The 15,139-nt window shown below is 33.8% G+C and overlaps 1 non-coding gene across 1 annotated transcript; it reads right to left on the reverse strand.

Annotated features, from left to right (window-relative positions):
- Nucleotides 1–14,803: 14,803 nt before the first annotated feature.
- TRNAD-GUC (transfer RNA aspartic acid (anticodon GUC)) lies at nt 14,804–14,875 on the reverse strand. The gene has a single exon. It is a non-coding gene; the product is annotated as a tRNA-Asp (tRNA).
- Between the last annotated feature and the right edge of the window lie 264 nt (nt 14,876–15,139).

Raw genomic sequence — 15,139 nt, forward strand, 5'->3', positions numbered from 1 at the left:
CTGGTGCTCAAGCTCTCTTCTGTACCATGTGAGGTATTTTGGCGATACCTCGCCTTTAGCCCGGTCTTGTACGCGAGTATCTACTTTCAGGGTTTGACATTCATTCCAGATTTTCCGAACGACTGCTTCAGGGAACTGCCCACTAGGCCCGATTTCGATCACCTGGTTGCTGAGATCTTCTTCCTTCGGGACTATTTGGCACCGCCCCAATTGTCTCAATACTCTATATGGTGCATAGGGCTGGATACTTTGGAGACCCATCAATAACAAATGTGATTCGGCGGCTGACATGTGTATGATTTCATCTATGGGCAGCCACCCAAATGCCCATTCTATCTGGTTTGCTGAAATGGAACGCAGCAGAGCTACCCATTCAGTGACCCCCTCTGGCAAGCTGAACCCGTCGACCCTTGTGGAAAACTCCTCTATACAAATCTTTTGTGATGACCCATATTTCAAAGACTGAGGGCAATGACATAAGTGTTCTATCATCCACATTTGCAGTAGTACATTGCAACCCTTAAAGAAACCTCCTCCGGTTTTGCAAACAGTGAGAGCGCGGAAGATGTCTGCTATTATCATTGGTGCCAGAGTGTTGTTGTCTTGCTTGAGCAAAGTGCTGACGACCCCAGCGACTTGTATGTTAATTTTCGCGTCTTTTCTCGGGAATACCAGAAGGCCTAGAAAGGCTACCATGAAAGCAACACACCTATGTCGTTCCCATTTCAGCTGGTTTTCCCCGCTGCAGATCTTTCCCTCGGGATTGTTGAACCCTCCAAAATGACCGTATCTGTCGTACAGGAATGCCAAACTACAAAAACCTTCTGATAACTCTGGGTTGTGTATAACTCTGCGGATCTTCACGGTGTCTAAAAACCTTTGTATGGTCACAGTCCTTGGTGCAATAAGATACTGCTCTCTCATAGGGACTTTGGGACCCCCGATGTACCCTGCCAGTTCTTCCAGTGAATGTGTGAGCTCAAAGTCTGAGAAATGAAATACATTGTGTGCTGGGTCCCAGAATAAAATTAACTCCCTTATAATGTCCCCTCTCAGATCAATGTCCAGTAACCCAACCAAGTTTCGCAAGTATATCTTGACAGTATCTTTCCCTGATTCTTCTAAGTCGTTCCACCACATGCGTAAGCCCAAAGGGACCTTGTTTATAATGACTCCAGATGAATTCCTAGTCGTGCTCATTCTGCACATTTATTAAGGTGATTTAAATAAAAAGCAAAATCTTTATTTGACTCAAAACTAATTTTTCCATTTTTCCTTAATTTTTAAGAAAAGAAAAGACTGATTTTCCAAACACGGTCTTTCAGCACTTCAGGGATGAAGATTTTAAGGCAGTAGCGATTAACCGGCCAAAAGTAAAAGGAATGACCAAAGGTGGCCATTTATGCAAAGTCAACCTTCCGGCGTCCCTTTCGGGAACATTCGGCTATTTTTTTGACAAAAGGCATCGCCTGACTCTTTTATGAAAGTAACAACATTTTTGTCATTTTTCTGGTTATTTTTGCAAAATGGGATGTTGGACCCGATAAGGGTTGCCTACGTATCTCACATCCGGTGAGAATCAAACGGACGTAGTTCAGGAGATCATGAATAAAGTAAATAAACTAACTTTTTTTTATTTTTTGAAGGAAAGACTTATAAAGAAGAAAGGGAGCATTTTTGCAAAGAAGGATTTCTAAAGAATTTTTTTTTTTTGAATTTCGAAGGAAAAACTTCTAAAGAAGAAAGAAAATATTTTTGGAATTTTACTTTCAATTTATGAAAGAAATTCTTCTAAAAAATATTTTTGAATTTTGAATTTTCTTTTCAATTTTGAAAGAAGAATGAAAATATTTTTGGAAGAAATTAAAAGAAAATATTTTTATTTTTGTTTTTATTTTTATTTTTAAAAAACAATTAAAAAGACTTTCTAAAGAAATCAATAGTGGAAAATATTTTTAGATTTTTTTTTGAAAATTGGGGGTCTTTTCAATTTTGAAAGAAGAATGAAAATATTTTTGGATTTTTTGGAAGAAATTAAAAGAAAATATATATATATTTGCAACAAATAATAAAACCACGTTCAACGCACGACTCTTTTTATTTTCATTTTTGGCATTTTCATAAACAAATAAATAAATAAAAAAATAAAAAAAACATTTTAAAAACAAGACTCTTTTTCATTTTCATTTTTCATGGCAAGACAAACTATTTTTTTTCTTTTTTTTCTTTATTTAGAAAACAAGACAAAGTGAAGATTTTTTTTCTTTTTCGTTTCACCGAAAATGACCAACCTATTCTTCCAAACTTAAAATAAAAGACTCTTTTTTTTATTATTTTTTTGAGTGAAATAAAATAAAATATTTTTCTTTTCTTCATTTTTTCAAAATTTTCGGCAGAATTTCGACAGTATTTGGGTATTGTTTTTTTTTCTTTCTAAAATAGGCAATTAATTCTCTACACTGTTACTTCGCTCTTTTTTCTCCCACAATTTTCCAATATTCCTGATTTTTCGAAGCCGGTCAGCATGCAAGTCTGAAGCAAATAAATGCATAAAGCAAACAGGATGCAGCAGGATGGTCTTTTCATTTCAGGTTGCTAGTCCTAGACGGACCCAACCCCTGTGTTGAGTCCCTTAAGTCAAATGCAACATGATGCAGATAAGCGTTCCTACTAGGGATCCAGCATGAAGCTGAGTTATTCTAAGTTCATAACCTGGGTATTTGTTTTAGACTGTGTACCCGAGTGGACAACTCGAGTCGAGGAGGGGGCTACGTATCGGGGACCCGCGAGATCGTCCGGCTTTGAAACTTGTCCGGCCTCTTTCTTATTTTAGGGTATGACACTAACAGAATAGAGAGTCTCGGCCAGCGAGCACATCCCCGAAGATGAGAAGAGAAGGGTTTCGACACAGTTTATATATAGTTCAGATAATATCAAAGCGGTAAAAGCAACATTTTGCACATTTAGGCAAAAACATGTAATAAAATCAAATAATAAATAAAGCCAAATAATAACAATTATTCTAAGCTCGAATTCTTGAACCCTGAACCAGAGCTGTCACACCTCCTTTTTCGCCCGCGCCGCCCGCGAAGGGGCACGGAAGGGAGTTTTTTCCAATTTAAAGGACAATCGAATCGGGATTTATTTATTTATTTATTTCAGAGTCGCCACTTGGGAGATTTATGGTGTCCCAAGTCACCGATTGAATCCCGAATCGAGGAAAATATTCGACTTTCCAAATGAAGTCTGCGAACCAGAAATTCTAAGTAAGGAATTATGTTGACCCGAGGGAAGGTGTTAGGCACCCCCGAATCCCGTGGTTCTAGCACGGTCGCTTAAACTGTTGTAATGGCTAGATATCTGATTTTAATACATATTATAATTTATGTGCTTTTATCAACTTTAAACCGCTTTTATTATTATTATTATTTAGAATTGCAACGTCGTGAAAATGTGTTTCGAACCACATCGCAATCAATGCACCCATGGTTATTGACACGTTTTGACTCCGTTGAGATTTGGATTTGGGTCGCATAAATGTGCACCCCAGTTTAGGGATGTAGTATTATTAAAATCGTGCCTAAAGAATCTAACACTTTATTACTTTGGAGAAGGCCGTGAAATTTGCTAAACGGCCCCTCTCGAAATCTAAGTATTCAATTAAACATTTATTGCGGGCGTCGCAATTTGTGCGTTTTATTGGGCGAGGCTCATCTCATTTATTTTAAAAGGACAATCCTAAAATGCCTACATTTTTCTCTATTAAATTTGTCTCTACAAAATGAAAGAGAAAAGGTCTTAATTTATTTAAATGCTTGAGTTGTTATAGTTAGGTTTCGAATATGATTCATAAAATCTGAAAATGATGCAATCAGGGCAGTCCGTTGCCAATGCGGGCCCAGGCCCAACGTGTATGGCATAAAACTGGACCTGGGTCATCTTATTCACTTGTTACTACCTAGTTACATTATACTAGGCATGTTCACAGTTTGTCAAATTAAAAAAAAAACATGGCAATCTAATTTTAATCCTAGACCATTTACATGCTGAAATTGACCAATAGTATTTAACTAAACAATATTCTTACAAGTTTCGAAATGGTCTATTCGTTTAATGAACTAACTGTTGATTGTTTAAGAATAGTCTAAATCAGCTAACATGCTTTTTGAGACATGATAATCATCCAACAATAACGAATTAACTAGACAGAGTTACTACACCATTTATTTATTTTTTAGGCAATACATAGATAGTTCGTCCGTTAAGCTATCGTCAGATGTTCCACTATATATATTAAACAGCTACATGATTCTGATTAGAGTAAGCTAAACAATTTATATATACAAATAAAATTCAGAATATAATTAAAATAAATTCAGAACTTCAACTCTTCATTTCGTATTCATGCTTCATGTTTTAGTTTACAGTAACCAGCGTGTCAGTTGTGTACCTGATATTTGAAGCAAAAGAAAAGGGAGATCAGCAGAAATTCAGTAGCATACAACAACAACAGCACCCAGCAATCAGCAACGAGAAACCAGTGACAGATTTTAAAATCAAGATAAAAATCCAGAAACACCGACAACAATCAACGGACAGAAGCCAAGGGATCTTTTCAGATTTGAAAGACTAATTAATGTTTAACCCTTAATTTCTGAATCCGTATATCAGAATATTTAGATTATATATCAGGTGTATACTACTCTCTCTTTTAATTTCCAAAATGTTTTTATTTGTATTTTTTGGAAGTCTTAATATTTTCGGAATTTTCTCTCTTCAATATTCAGCTCCCTTTTTCTTTAATTCTGTCCAAGTCCCCTCTATTTATTACCATCTTTCAGCATTTTTTAAAATTAAAATCCAATATCTTCCACTCATCCCTCTTTTAATCCCACTACCTAATGTTTTGTCCCCCACTACATTAAACAAATACATTATTCCCCCCATTATATCTTGTCCCCCATGCCTACATTAAACAATTATTATTTCCCCACTACATTATGTTTTGTCCCCCACCATGTACTATTTTAATATTATTAAAATATTATTTAAACTTAATGGACAGAGCACTCAAAATAAATAATTGTTCAGAATTTTAATTTCAAAAATACCCCTCTGACCATACTGAAATTACCATTTTAACCCTGAAAATACTGCAATTTACCAATCTACCCCGTCAGCTATAACCAATTCACCTAATCAATTCTAACCAAAATATAGCAGCTATAACCAATTCCTAATCAGATTTTATGAACAAACTCAAACTAAATGATGAACAACAAAGAAAATTGGAATTATTTTGACTGAACAATATTTTTTTAACAACAAACCTATTTTCAGATTCAACAACAATAACAAACAAATATATTCAAATCATTGAGCTCAAATTCAAATTAAACTTAAACAAAATAAATAAACAGATTCAAATCACTAAACTCAAATGATCAATTAATCTTCAAATTAAATCCAACAAAGTTACATGATTCAAACTAAATCAAAAAATTAAAAACCAAAACATAAACTCACATTAAATTACTGAATTAAAAACGAACTTCAAACAAAAAATGAACACGAATTAAATCTATATTAAACAACAAACATGACGGATTCAAACGATTTAAATTAACACTCTTCTATATTAAAACTAAATCCTTTTAAATTAATAAAACAAATTGAAGAAATAATTAATTGAACTTCAACTTAAATCTAACAACTTTATAATTAAACTAACAATTTCTTATTAAAAAAAACAAGAAAAATGAGACAAACTGAAAAAATAAAAAAAAAACGATAAACATGAAATTAATATCAAACATATCTGATTTTAGATCCGAAAATATCAAATAAAATATGGACAGAAATGAAACTTAAACCAACTAACCGTATCGGAACAACGACGAACTCGAACGTAAACAAACCTGACCGGAAACAATTATCGCACCAAAATCACTCGAATCTGCCTGGACGAACGACTGCTCCAATCAATTTGATGTTCGAAGAATAATACAAATGAGCACTGAAACAAACTCTCCAAACCCCGAACATTCAAACGAACACCCGCTAATTCGTCACCTTCGACTCATTTGAATTTTATCACTTCGAAACTCAAATCGAAATCAAAGAAAATCAACAGAGATGGTGCGACAATTCTGTCCAGAACTTCCTCTCGATGCTAAGGTGCAATGATGCTGGAGCTGGGCGTAGCAGAAGCAGCAGAAACGACGGGCTGGTCGTGAGGCGGTGTCGCTGAGCTGGAGCTCGACGAACTAAGCTCGAGCTGGGGTTGTCGCTGCTTGCTCGTTCATGGCTGCTCGGAGACGACGAGGGAAACTGGACGAAGCAGCAGCGGAGATGGTGGCTGGATGTGGCTGCGTCGCGGATGGAGTTTGACGGGCTGGTTTGGTCGCTTGTGATGAGAAGATGAGGCAGCAGCCATGGCTGCTGGACATTGAGCGATGATGGTGGATGATGGTGGTCGTTCACGTCGCTGCTGGAACTTGACGAAAAAGAGGGCAGCCATGGACGAGCTTCGAGCTCGACATGGAGAAGACGAGCTTCGTGGTGGTGTGTGTGTGAGTGTGTGGCGATGAAGGAGATGGTGAAGGGGAAGGAGACGAAAGGGTAGGGGGGTTGTCCGTGGCTGTGCGATGGAGAGGAGGGTAGCCATTGATGGGGAGCTTGGTGCTTGGAGAGGAGAGCAAGAGAGGGGGCAGGTGGGTTTTTTCTCAACAGTGAATATTTTTAGGGTTTTGTTTTTGAAATGAAAGATAGGGAAATAGGGGTGTTGAGTCTTTGGGGTTATGGACTGGGTCGACCCTGTTTGAAATGGACCGGGTCGTAGGGGAAGGTTGGGTATATTTGGGCCTGTGGTTCAAAATTGAAGAAGAGGCCTAATTCCGATTTTCTTTGTTTTTTTTTTCTTTTCTTTTACATCCTAGTTAATAAAACTAAAATTCTAAATTAAATTATAAACTAAATTATCTTATTAAAAAAAATACTAATTAACTCTAAAAACAATTATCGCATATTTAAATAGCAATTAACAATAAAATCACACAATTTAGACGTTAAATGCTAAAACTGCAACGTACATTATTTTTTATGATTTTTTTTTCATTTTGTAAAACAAATTTGATTAAATATAAAATGCAAACGCGACATATTTTATATTTTTATTAATTTAAACAAATAAACATGCACAGACAAAAAATACAAATAATTATCCAAAAATGCCATGAAAATTCAAAAATTGCACACAATGGAAAATTGTTTTTATTTTGAATCTTTGGGAGTAATTCTCATATAGTGCAAAAATCACGTGCTCACACCTAATAGTAAGCAAGGGAATGCTTGTATCCAAAGATTTAGATCTTCACACATGTATAGAGTTACTAAAAAGCCATTCACTCTTCAAGGGCTATCGTTTCATTGTTGATGTTACAGAAAGAGTTTTTGGATCTACAAGCTCCTTTGAACATGTCAACAGAGAAAAACAACATGACAATCAAAACAAATGCCAGCAGATAGTGGAAATAAATATGGTTGAAGCTCAACCAATAATTGAAGAGGTGCTTCAAATATTTGATTCTACTCACGTGAAGGACAACGCATTATAGAGATTGACAACGAACAAGCCTTGGGTATTCAACTCTTAGAGAGTACACCGGTAATAGAAGAAGTTGCTGAAACAACCTCTACTCAACCAACTAGACGAAGCTCAAATTCGAAACAAAAAGAATCCCCAACTACGATATTAAGAGAAAATGCTTCGTTGGATGAAATAAAAGTGGGATCAATATTTGACAAAAAGAAAAGTATAATTAATTATTTTTCGAATATAGCAATTAAAAGACATTTTGAATTCAAGGTTGTAAAATCAAGCTCAACAAGATATTCGTTGAAATGCAATGATGATAGATGTGATAGTGTATGCGTACTTTCAGAATTAAAGATTTAACACTGTTCAAGATAGTAGAAACTGAGAAAAATCATAACTGCTCAGTTAACACTATGAAAGTTGATCATAGGCATGTAGACTGAATTAGGGTTATGAACTATCACTTATGCCCTCCATCACAATCTCGAATGATTCATGTCATTCATCGGTCATAATTGGCAATGGCATTTTGATTATATATCTACGAGATTGAATTGAATTATAAAGTAATAGAGGTAGGCAACATGAATATTTTTTTATGTATTTTAATTATAGCAGTTAGATAGCTGTAAATTCAACCCTCGGATTGCTTAAAATTATTATATATGCACAGAGGTGAAACACAATAACGTTGCATGAGTTTATTGTGAGATTAACTCATGATTCAAAAAATTGTAGAACATCTAAAACATTTCCTTTCAAGACTACATATAGTCAAAGCGACAATCTAGTTTTCTGACCTATTTTCAGAATGAAGCGATGAGTCTCTTATAACATTGTTTAATTAATCTGGATATATATGTTATGTAACTTGAGTCTTATTAGCATACATCAAAAGCAAAAAAGCAAAAAATAACTCAAATAATCAGACAATATTTATAACCGAAAAGGGCCTAAAATGCCCCTGAATTATCCGTTTTGGTACAATAATGCCCTACATCCACCTATTGGGCCAAATATGCCCTTTCGTTTATAATTTTGGCTCACAAATGCTCTTTGAGTTAACGGAGGGACACGTGTCATCCTCCTGTTGGCCCATTTTAAATATTTCTTAATTAATTAAAAAGACCCGTTATTCATACCCGAAAAATAATTTTCTAAAGCAATTTTTCTAAAACTTTTTTTTTTACTAAAAACTGAAGAAAAAAAAGGAATTTTTTTCCAGTTTTTACAAAAAAATAGATTTTTTTACTAAAATAATCAGTAGATGTAAAAAAGTAGATTTTTTTTGCTAAAATCAAAATAAATAAAAAAATCCAGTTTTTTGCAAAGTTGAATTTATTTTAGAAGCCATAACGTGAAAATATTGAACCAAAAGAACAAACATTATAGGATCGTTTTCTGCTGTTGTGGAAGCTTGTAATCTGTGTATATAAATGGTTGACATAGGACCAATGCACATCAAAAAACATGGATTTTTTTTCCAGTTTTTTAAAGAGATATTTTTCTAAAAACTGGATTTTTCTATTTATTTTTTATTTTAGCAAAAAATATCTACTTTTTTTTCCAGTTTTTTCAAAAATATTGCTTTAGAAAATTGCTTTTTAGATTATATTTTTGTTTTTACAAAAATATTATTTTAGTAAAAAAATCTTCTTTTTTTTGTAAAAACTGGAAAAAAAATTCCTTTTTTTTTCTTCAGTTTTTAGTAAAAAATGTTTTAGAAAAATTGCTTTAGAAAATTATTTTTTGGGTATGAATACTGGGTCTTTTTAATTAATTAAGAAATATTTAGAATGTGCCAACAGGAGGATGACACGTGTCCTCCGTTAACTCAAAGGGCATTTGTGAGCCAAAAACATTAACGAAAGGGTATATTTAGCCCAATAGGTGGATGGAGGCATTATTGTACCAAAACGGATAGTTTAGGGGCATTTTAGGCCCTTTTCCGTATTTTTATTGTTGATTTGTATTAGAAATCCTTCTATTATAAAAAAACAATGAATTTGTGACTATTTGTACAAAGATCCCTTAATTGAAAGTAGAGGTGTTAATCGGGCCGGGCTGACCCGCTAACAACCCAGGTCAGCCCGGTCCAGCCCGTTACTGTGCAAATGTGTGTGGGTTGGGACGGATTGGACGGGGGGCGGGCTAATAACGTTAATTTTCGCTAAACGGGTACCCGAACCCGCCACAACCCGTTAAGCCCTTAACGGGTTCTTAACGGGCCTTAGTCCGCGACAGCCCGCAAAACCGCCTAATTTGTTTTTTTTTTAAATTAAATCTGACCGTTGCCAACGGTCAAATTTCAAAAATGACCGTTGGCCAACGGCCAAATCTGTCAAAAACAACCAAAATTTGGTATTTTATTTATATTTTAGCCCCCCCCCCCCCCCCCCTTTATAATTTGTAAATTGCAATTGAATCCTTTTAAAAAACTATAAATACTCCCTTTCTTTTTCATTATTCCTCACAATTATCTCTCAATTCTCTCTAATTATCTCTCAATTCTCTCTTGATAGTATTCTCAATTGCTCATTATTTCAAGCTTTCAAGTTTCAACTTACAAGTTTCATACTTTCGTTACAAAAGTATTATTATCATAAATTTCTAATTCAATTATTCAAGTGAAGTGTGACATTAATTATCAAGTTATCAAATATCAATTGAAGATTTGAAGTTTGAGTTTCTACTTTCTCGTTTCTATATCAAATTTAGTGTGGCATTCGGAATCCTGGTACACTCGTTCCATCCCTTTCTCTTTATTATTTAGAATTATTATTTGCATTTTTTGTTTTAAATTAGATAATGGATTTACTTAGAGCGGCCAAAAAAGCTTGCACTAGTAAAGGTGGTAGTAAGAAAAATTCCAAAAGAGTAAGAGGTGGTTCTTCTAGTAGTGCAACACATGTTTCTGAAAGTTTACCCGAATACGTAAATGTAGATTATGAGCTACTTCAAGAAAATTTTGGTATTGATGATGATTTAGATGATATTATAGTTGATATTCAATCATCTGATAATCTTGAAACACCACCACCTACACCCGGTAATGCTAGTCAAAATATTAGAGGTGGAAGTGTAAGTAAGCCTCCTTTGCCTATTAAGAAGAATAGAAGATTAAGAAGTAAGTGTTGGAATTTTTTTGATAGACTAGAAAATGAGAAAGATTATGTAAAATGTAAAATATGTAATGAAGTTTATAAACACGAGCCCGGTAAGAATGGGGGAACAGGTCAACTTCGTAGGCACATGGAAGAAATTCATCCTATTGATTGCATAATGTCTTATACTCTTATTCAATATTTTTTATATAGACTTATGCATTTATGTTAATATGTTTTATGTTTTAGACTTTTAGTTTGTTCTGTTAATTCTAACCCTTAAAAGTTCAATTCTAATCTTTAATTTAACCCTTAAAAGTTTAAAAACACTTAAGTACTTAACTATCAATAACATTGAAAAAGAAAAATATAAGATAGTTAAAAATAATAATAAAAAAAATGAAAGCCCGACCCGCTAGGCCTGAACCCGTACGGGCCCTATAGAACCCGAAAAATCCCAGCCCGCCACCAGCCCGTTAACTTCAGCCTGCTAACAACCCGCCCGTAACCCTAACGGGCTGACCATTTTTGTGTCCAGCCCGCCCGATAAATACCTTTGGTTGGAAGACACGTCATGAAGCAGATTTTGACAAAAGTCTATCATATCCTTATTTTAAAATTTATTGACATGAAACAACCAGGTCAAAACTCTGCGTAATTTCGTAGTTAATCACTTAATTTGTATTTATTATATCAAAGTCGGTAACTATACCAAAGGGTGAGGGGAGGGGTCCTAACTTTCACTCTTTTAATTTGCTTAATTTATGATAGATAACATTATCGCTTGAGGTTGTACCCGTATTGATGTCTATACATTTAAAGGCGGACCCAGAAATTTAATGCGACGGGATAAAACATTTTGATCAATCAGTACCCCTAAAGACTTTTAGCGTTAAGGTATACACGTATACATATATAAGATTTCGGTCAAAGTTTACGGGCTCCAGTCACCCTTCATCCTAGTAAAAATTGCACGGGGCGCCCTATTTGGTCGCCCTCATTTAACTTATACTCATTTTTTTTAAACTTTTAACTTGTATCCACTTTTTAAATAACTTCAGCCCCATTTCTCCTCCTCCTCCTTCTGCTTCGTTTTCTTCTTCTTCTTCTTCTTTCTTCTGCTGCTGTTGGTGCTGCTATGGAACTTCAGTTCATGAGATGATTGCCATAAATTTGGATAGTAACTTTCAGTTCTGCTGGTTAAAGTTTGTAGCCATTAAATTTTGTCATTATGTATTTACATTCAAGAACCAACTACTTCTGTCTCATACTAGGGCTGTTTGAGCCACTACTATTGACTACACTATAAGAAACATAACTGAAAGGTACAGTGGGGCATATTTACAGAACAGAAAGATTGGCATATGCAGAAAGCGATGTCTTTGTTGCAGAAACTTTAGCTAAGATCAACTTGTAGTTTGATCGACATGTATAACAGAGTAAGAATGACACCTTATGGGAGTGGTGCATACCTAGCAACATTGGATCCGACCCACATGGCTAAATGAGCTAAATAATTTCAGCTTTAGAGCAGAAGTTCGACAGTTACAAAACAAAAATTTCGTCAGTTACAAAGCGAAAAATTCAGTTCTAGAGCTGAAGTTCGCCAGTTACAAAAACAAAAACGTTCGCCAGTTACAAAACAAAAACTTCAGCTTTAGAGCTAAAGTTCGCCAGTTAAAAAAACAAAAACTTCAGCAATGCAAATAGAGAACAAAACTTCAGCTACTATGCTTAAGTTCAGCAATTACAAACAAAAACTTCAGCACACTTGGTTCAACACACTTACTACTTCAGGCCCGTCTACTAGAATGCTGAAGTTTTGCGTGATTGTCTTTGCTACTTCAGCCACGTATGCTGAAATTATGTGAAAAAGAGGGTACGCTTGCAATTTTTTTTGCAAAGCGGGCACAAGTTAAAATGTGACACAAAAAGCGGGTATAGATGCAAATGCCCCTTCAACCTAAGTCATAGGTTCGCCTCTGTATACATTGCACAAGTTAATTGTAGTATATTTGTTCTTATTATTGTTTTAGAGGACGTGTTTGGATTGGCTTTTAGCTGGTTTAAGCTCTTTTAAGATTTTTAGTGTTCGACAAGTTTTAAAAAATACTTAAAATAAGTTAAAAACTACTTAAAACAAGCTAAAAACTATTAGCTGGCAATCTCAACTTCTCAATTTATTACTTTTCGGCTTAAAAGCTATTGAATTTACCAAAGAATAAACTTTTTTATCCTTATAAGTTTTTCTAATTCAACAACAATACCCTCAATTACTAACGCCCTAAACTATCTTTCCTTCTCTTTTTCTTTATTCTTCTCCAAAGCCGTTCTTCTTCTCTTTAATTCTTTCTTCTTTTCTCCATTTTTGCATCCATTCTCAACCAACAGTTTTGATTGTGAGCTTATTCATTTTCTTGGTGCATGATATTGGATTGCCATAAGTGCTCTCTGGTAAAGATAATGCTAAGGATTTCAACAGTGATATAAAAAAGCAATAATGGAAAAGTCTAAGGGATCGTTGGGTGGGGTGTATAAGAATAACGCTGAATATAGTGTATTAGTAATGCAGATATTAGTTACGCTGAAATTAATTATGTTGATATATTTCTTATCCATTGTTTGGTTTGATGTATCAAACATTGCACAATTTCTAAAAGAATTGTTTGTTTATAAAAATACCCTCATAACCAATCAATCACTTTATCTTTTTAAAAGAAATATAGGTTGAGGAATATTGTTATATGAAAAAGGTTTTAAAAATTATTTAATTTGTCTACATATATTGTAGTATAGAACTGAATATTTATTTATAAAAAAATATATGCTAAGTATTTTTATATTTACAAGGGATATAATTTTGTTTCTCACTTTCTTGGATTATTTGAAACTTGCATTAATATAATATCATATTTTAATCAAACATAAATTTTGAAGGACAATTTTATCTTTAACTAAGCTAATGCATGCATTCAAACCTATTGCATTGTTAATACCGTGGTTTCTTAAGCATTAGTTATGCATAGGATAATACCAAATATGTTGTATAACTAATGCTTGCACCACTAATGCATATGTTTAAAAAGTGTACCAAACAAGTTATTATAAATATATAAAGTTAATGTATGTATTATTTTATCTATTGCATCCTACCAAACGATCCCTAAAGGGTGAAGCCTACAGAAAGAAAAGGTGTCGGCAGATTATTTGTTCGTTAGCTGTAGCTAGGGGTGTTCACAGTTCGATTTGGCCTGTTTTTTATTAAAACCACAACCAAACCAATTTAATCGGTTTTTAAAATTTTAAAACCAAAACCAAACCAAATTACATACAAACTATGGGTTTGGTTGTTGTTGGTTTGGTTTGGTTTTTCGGTTCCTAGTAAGCTAATGATAAACCGATAATAGTAAAACAACACTAAACAACAATCTGAAAATAATTTGCTAAATTTATGCTTTTTTATATATTTATTTCGGAACTGAAAGTTTATTTACCTGTTTATACGAAAAAAATAAACAAAAAACAAACTAAAAGTTTACTTTCTCAAGCTTTAGGTACTATAGTCTTGCAATTTGAGTTTGCTTTCTTTACTCTTGTCGTAGATTTTTTTTTCTAACTCTTTTATTAGGAAAAAGTATGTGTGTAGGTTAGAGAATTAGATTCTCTCAAGGAAAAGAAAATTGGTTGATTCCTATTCTTTTGGGCTTAGACAATCTTTTAAGATATAAGCAGGATAAATCAAAATTCAAAATAATAATTAAAATGCATAAAGTATTTAAAATTATTTACGAAAAGATATTATATCATATATCAATAATTATTTATATTTTTATATAATTAATCGGTTCGGTTCGATTTTTTTCGGTTTTTTATAATAGAACCAAAATCAAACCAAATATTATCGGTTTTTAAAATTTAAAACCAAAACCAATCCAAATCAAGAAAAATATCGGTTTACTTAATCTGTTTGGTTCGATTTTCGGTTTGGATCGGTTTTCTGTCAAACCGTGAACAGCCCTAGCTGTAGCTTTGAAGGCTTAAAATTTGTCGTACTTACTTTTTTCAGTTTGCCAAACAAAATTAAAAAATTAGATAAAACAAACGCCGTTGCCGGGGATCGAACCCGGGTCACCCGCGTGACAGGCGGGAATACTCACCACTATACTACAACGACTTGGTTGTTGTTTTGCCTTTCATAATAATAAATAATAACGTTCACACATATCTAAAATGAAAGGAAGTTCATTTGTTCAGTTCAAATTACCCGAAAAAATGTTACTACTACTATTACTTATTGAATATTTGGATATTATAATCAAATTTCTTGATTTAAGTCAATATATTCATGTTGGAAGACTATTTCAAAGATCGATCATGGGACTCCCGATATAGTGCTGGTATAAAAATTTAATACCATTTTAATACTTTATTTCGTTAG

This window comes from Nicotiana tabacum, chromosome 3 (assembly GCF_000715075.1).
Source record: "Nicotiana tabacum cultivar K326 chromosome 3, ASM71507v2, whole genome shotgun sequence".
Taxonomy (NCBI): Eukaryota; Viridiplantae; Streptophyta; class Magnoliopsida; order Solanales; family Solanaceae; genus Nicotiana; species Nicotiana tabacum.